Raw genomic sequence first — 6,000 nt, 5'->3', positions numbered from 1 at the left:
CTCAACCCACTAGCCAAACTGTTGGAAATTACCTTTGCAAGAGCCACAACTGGTGAAAAGTGGCAAAAAGGGTAAAAGTGGCAATAATAAGAAGTTTAAGGTGACAAAAATGGTCAAAAAGTAGCAAAATGGATGAAAGAGGGCAAAATAGGCTTAAAATGGCTAAAACTGGGTGTACAGTGGCAGAATGGGAAAAAAGTGGCAAAAGAAAGGGCAGAAAGTGGCAAAAATGGTTGAGAAGTGACAAAAAATGAGTTACGGCTGACAAAAATGGTCAAAAAGCAGGAAAAGTGAAGCAAAGAATTAGTGAAAAGTGACTTAAATTAACAAAAAAGCTGCAAAAAGTTGTTGAACATTAGCAAAGAGTGGCACTTAAGGGCAAAAGGAAGCTTAAATAGGTGAAAAGTAGCAGAAAATGGCAAAAAGAGAAAAAAAATGCAAATTAAAAGGTGGGCAAGAAGCAGCATAAACATAGAACAAGTGGCAAGAAATGGACAAGTGGCAAAATAGATGAAAAGGGGCAAAATTGGCTTCAAATGGCTAAAACTGGCTGAAAAATGGTAACATGGAGAGAAAAAGTGGCAAAGAAGGGCTGAGAGTGGCAAAAAATGGGTGAGAAGTGACTTAAAAGTGGGTTACTGGTGGCGAAAATGGTCAAAAAGCATGAAAAAACATGGCAAAACAATAGTGAAAAGTGACTAAAATTAGTAAAAAGCAGAAAAAAGGTTAGAAAAATTAGCTCAAAGTGGCATTTAATGGCAAAAGGCAGCTTAAATGGGTGAAAAGTGGCAGAAGATGGCAAACAGGGAAACAACTGTTAATAGAAGGTGGGCAAGAAGCAGCAAAAACTGAATATAAGTGGCAAAAATAAGCAAGAAGTGACAGAAAAGGATTAGATTGGCTAAAAAGGAAAAAAAGGGGCATAAAATTGCAAGTAAGGGCAATTTAAATATACAGAAAAAAAATAAAGGTTGACAATTCAATTTGACAATCAAAGCATACTGTATAAGTAAGGAAAACAAACTAACTTGTGACTTTCACACAAAAGAGCCACATGTGGCTCAAGAACCATGTGTTAAGTAGCACTGCTCTACAGAATGAATGGGCATAAATTCCCATTAACATGATTTATATTCTGACCGGTTAAACTTTGGAATACAAGGTAATAGGTGTCAAACAAATCAAATAAGTATTAACTATTAAAAAATCTATATGAAAATCAGACTCAGCATAAATTTGCCACACACAAACCACTTTTGAAGTATTGCTGACTGACCCTGAATAGCATACAGGAAACAGTTACACAGGTACAGACATACAGCAGTCATTTTCATGATTTACTGGACCATAACTTTCATCATATCGTTCATTACATTCAATCAATCCCCCCCTCTGCCTGAGAATCAGTGTTTGGGAGGAGTACTCATAGAAGAGAGACTTCAGGCACTCATGTTTAATACCTGTTGACTAAAACTGCTGCCCCTGGCTTTTATGATCACACATAATGTCACAATGAAAAGTAGAAAATATTCCCTGTTTAATGGACTTGAAAGAAGCTCATCATTGGCGCTAGGTAATGCATGAAAGTTTTATTACAAAACTGGTCTACTTGTCATGGAAAAGCTGTTTTAGGTGACAGTGGGAGCACTAGAAGTGCGCTTGTTTGGTTAGAGAGAGGGAGACGGATATAGAGAAAGGTGAGATAGACACAGAGAGCCCCTATTGGCATTACCATCCTCTAATCCTCTTTGCGCTACACCTGGCAAGCATACTAATGATGGAGAAATGACCCAGATTTCTTTCTATGCACACTCCTAGTCGAAACACAAACATAATGAATGAGTCTGTTGAATCCTGTCATTTTTATGTCTTCTTTCTGTCAGTGTTGAATCTTAGAAAGCTGTAGAGAAGAGCGCTGATATAGTCATTTCAGTCTCAGACATTTGATCATCTTGACTGGCTTTATAATGAAAACAATCTGTTTTTTAGGAAGGAGATGGGACTGCTGTCAACACAATCCCAGTTTGATCATACATTTGGCACTTCCTCATGACAGGATCAAACATGTATCTAAAACCAAAGAAACCACATTTTTTCAATGTCACAGTTAATAATACACAGACAGCAAAGTTATTTTTACCAGTGCTGTGTTAAGACACTTCTCCTGTGCATCTTTAGATGACACTTTAACCCAGTACAACCATTGGAAACAACAGAGATTACATGATCCTTACGGTGACTACACATCTGTAGGGTAAAGGTAAACAAGTAAGAGTTTAGGGTCTTTAACTCTAATCTTTACAAAAATCCAGTCACAGAAAACACAGCTGAGTGCTGTTTATTGTGGCAGCAGCTGCAACAATGTCATATTCAATACTTTGTCTGAGCCATGCATCTCTGGAGACGTCTGATTTCAAATCTGTCTAACTGCATCGAAGCGAAGCAGCTGCAGATGAGAGCGCGTGAGCATGGGTGCTGGTTGGTTCACGGGCTGAATGTGAAGTTACTGAAGTTTTAAAGTTTCCCCTGATAAGACTGCAACAGCGCTACTAGCACGGGTTGTCAAAATACCAGGTTGTCAAGCTTTCATTGTAAACCTCAGACTGTATGGATACCTGTTTCAGTGAAGTGGCAACTATGATGGAAGTCCCAACACTGGTGTATTCCACTTTAACTTACATAACGTAAAGTGGAACTGCACCCTGTCTAAACTGCAAAAATCATTAAGGACCCCAAAGATTTCCATCTTATATGCACAATTTAGATGTGTTTTCTCTTTTCCACTGAGGATTTGTTGTTTTTGAAGGCTTTGGTGCTTTTTATGGTTAAAATAACAGTTTGTATGGTTTTACATCACATGGGCTGGATTCACAAAAGACTTAACAGTCACCTGGTTTGTGCAGAATTAGCATCCACAATCAGCTTGATTTTGGCACTCTATCTACAAAAGAATTTACACTAATTTTAAGCTGGCGCTAATACACCCACAAAGTTTGGCTGCTGCTATTTGCACCATAGATGCAACAAAACTTAACACAAAAGCGAGGAAATTTGTGTTTCAGAGATTTTTTTGTTTGTTTTTGCTGTAAAAATGCTTCTCTGCTATAATTATTTTACCACTGGAGAGCCTGTTTATTTCCCTTTTAAACGATGTAACAATTGTAAGGATCATGCATTTGTGGGATGAGTAGCAGAGCTGAGTATGTGGATAACGCCCAATCTGCTCTGCCAACGAGAAAAATGACAAAAAATTGAAGAAGTGAAGATGGTATGAAAACTTTCTGAATGCACTGTATTAATCAAATAACAGTTGAAGACAAGCTGTCTTATGTGCCATCTCACCTTTCACAATTAGTAGATCAACCCCACAAAATGGCTTTAGTTTAGTGGTACATACCTCTCCTTGAGGTAGAACAATGTGTAACTATTTTTTTTTTTTTACTTTAGCATGTCCTGTTTGTGAAACTGTACTTGTATTATTGGGTTAGCCTTGGTTAATTATTAAATTAACAGTTTAATATGCTTAAACAATGTAAACCACTGTAGCTGCTGCTTCTCTCTGTTTGTCTAGCAGCAGGATAGATGCAACTGCTAGGATGTAATCACAGCATCGACTCCTCACTGGATCACTGTGGCTATATTTATGTAGAGTAACTGGAAGCTTATGTCACGACTTGTCCAGCACTGTGGATCGCTATATCGAGTTATTTCATAGAAATATACCAACTTAACCCAAAGGCAAGAGAGTAAACTTTTCCACTCTGTCAAGTATCATCTTCTCTCCACCCTCCCCTCTTCATCTGCACTCTTTTTCTCCTCATTCCCCCTCTTCTCCTCTCCGAATTTTCCCATTTACCTGTTTACTCATCTGTAAACATAAAGGAATGTTATTCCCCCAGAAGAAAATTCAATAGGTCATAGGCGAGCAGACAAAAGCGCCCCTACACACCTGTTTGTAGAAGAGGAGGAAGCTCAGGAGCAGCACAGGGCGGTTAGGGCTGATCCGGAGAGATGCAGGAGGCAAAACCCCTTAATCCTTGTGACATTTTAGCTCAGACCTTTCATCAAAGCCTGAGAACGGCTGTGCTGCATGAGTGAAGTTAAAGAGAGAAAAAGAGAAGCAAGGCTTGGATTCCTAAAAGTGGCAAAAAATTCTTAGGCATAGAAACAGAGATCCTGGGATCAGTGAGATTGCTTATTTCAATTTCGCCCTGCTTTCTCCTAAAAGACTCTCTGTATTATTCACTTTTGATGTTTATTGGGAAGGAATGAAAATAAAGGCATCTCTAGACTGTGCTCTAAATTTCTTTGTATTCCAGCCTGGTGGCGGATTGTAAAAACATCCATACACTCAACTGGCCTCATTCATCAAATGAAGTTTAGTGTTAGTTCATATAGGGTACAGAAGTGATATGCCCAGCTGCGATCAGCTGATGGCCAGCCCTTCTCACTGATCCCTGCTTGTATCAATACTGATGCACTGCACTGCTGCTGGCAAAGCTTCACCTCCTCCACCCCAGCTTCCTCCTTTATAGCATAAAGCTTGTTGCACCCTCATATTCAGATTTGTGATACTATGGATGAATTGCTTCTGAAATATTTTTCAGTGTATTCAATTCACATTATTGTAAATGTGTCTGTCCAGATGGTTTTTCCAGCCATGTGCTGGAAAGTCAGAGCATTCTGCTCGACTAACCCAGGGAGCATCTTTTGGGCAGAGCCTTCCCAGTCAAGTAAAAATGAATCTTATGCAGCTTTTAAAAAGATTCTGACATTCAAAAAAGTTTATTATTTCTGATTTGTTCTTGGCTTAGAACAAAGTCTAAGAACACTCCAGAGCACTCTTCTGATATTGAACACTTAAATGGTGAAGTCAAACAGTTAATTTTGCACTTAGCGCCACTTGAATAAATGCTAACTTGAGAAGGATAACCTTCAATTTGAATTTGCTGCATTTTTATTAATTTAGCACATTTATATTATTATATAATTTTCACTGCAACCATTTCAGCTTGTGAGCATTGGTTAGAGGTGGCTGAATAGTAGGTTTATGCACAACTGCATAATCTGGATCTGTCTGGCAGAAACCTTCCTCACTATGCCTTTATCCACATGAACCCGTCAGTGCTCTGAATCAGCCACAAATTTCTTCACAGTATGATGATCACACTTAAGTTTACATGAAATAGCTAATGTTTTCATACCTTGTCCAAGGCATTGCATTATTTGACACTTTTCGGCAACAGAGAGATCCTTTATCTTTCCCATGTTGCTTGAAGCCTGTGGCCTGCTTAATAATGTGGAACTTCCTTCTTAAGTAGTTTTCCTTTAATTGGGCTCACCTGGAAAACTAATTATCACAGTGTCTGAGATTGATTTCAGTGATCCAAAGAGCCCTGAGACACAACACCATCCATGAGTTTAATTGAAAAACAAAAAATTGAATGCTTATGAAACTAAAATCAAATTTGCAAAATAATTTGCAACACGTAAAGCAATTAAAACCAACCTTCAAGCACAGTTATTTTAATATGTTCAAAATATGTGCCATCATTTACAAATAATCAGTTTTTAGATTTCTAAAATTATTATTGCAGCATGATGCATGACAGCACTATCTGAACAAGAGCCCAACCAATATGGATTTTTGGCATCCAAAGCAGATACCAATATTAGGGAATAAAAGATATATTGGCCGACTGAATTTTACTTTATTTTTAAAACGTTAATTAATAAATAAAACAAATAGCTTGACTGTCAGAAAGCCACTAATTCTTCTGTATGCTTCTGATTGAAGTGGTAGTTGGTGTTGGTGTGAGGAGCATCATATTGAGGAGGCTGTGATAATTTGCCAACAGACTTGCACCAGATGGTCAAAATATTAAGAACACCTCTTACAACAACAGCAAAACTCACATTAATCTCAGCAATAAACGTAAAGAAGAATGAATAATCTCTCTGACAGTGTCAACAACATTTTCAAAGTCATACATTTATTGA

This window comes from Cheilinus undulatus, linkage group 9 (assembly GCF_018320785.1).
Source record: "Cheilinus undulatus linkage group 9, ASM1832078v1, whole genome shotgun sequence".
NCBI lineage: Eukaryota > Metazoa > Chordata > Actinopteri > Labriformes > Labridae > Cheilinus > Cheilinus undulatus.
The sequence above is the reverse complement of the archived record's forward strand: the minus strand, read 5'-3'. Positions refer to the sequence as shown.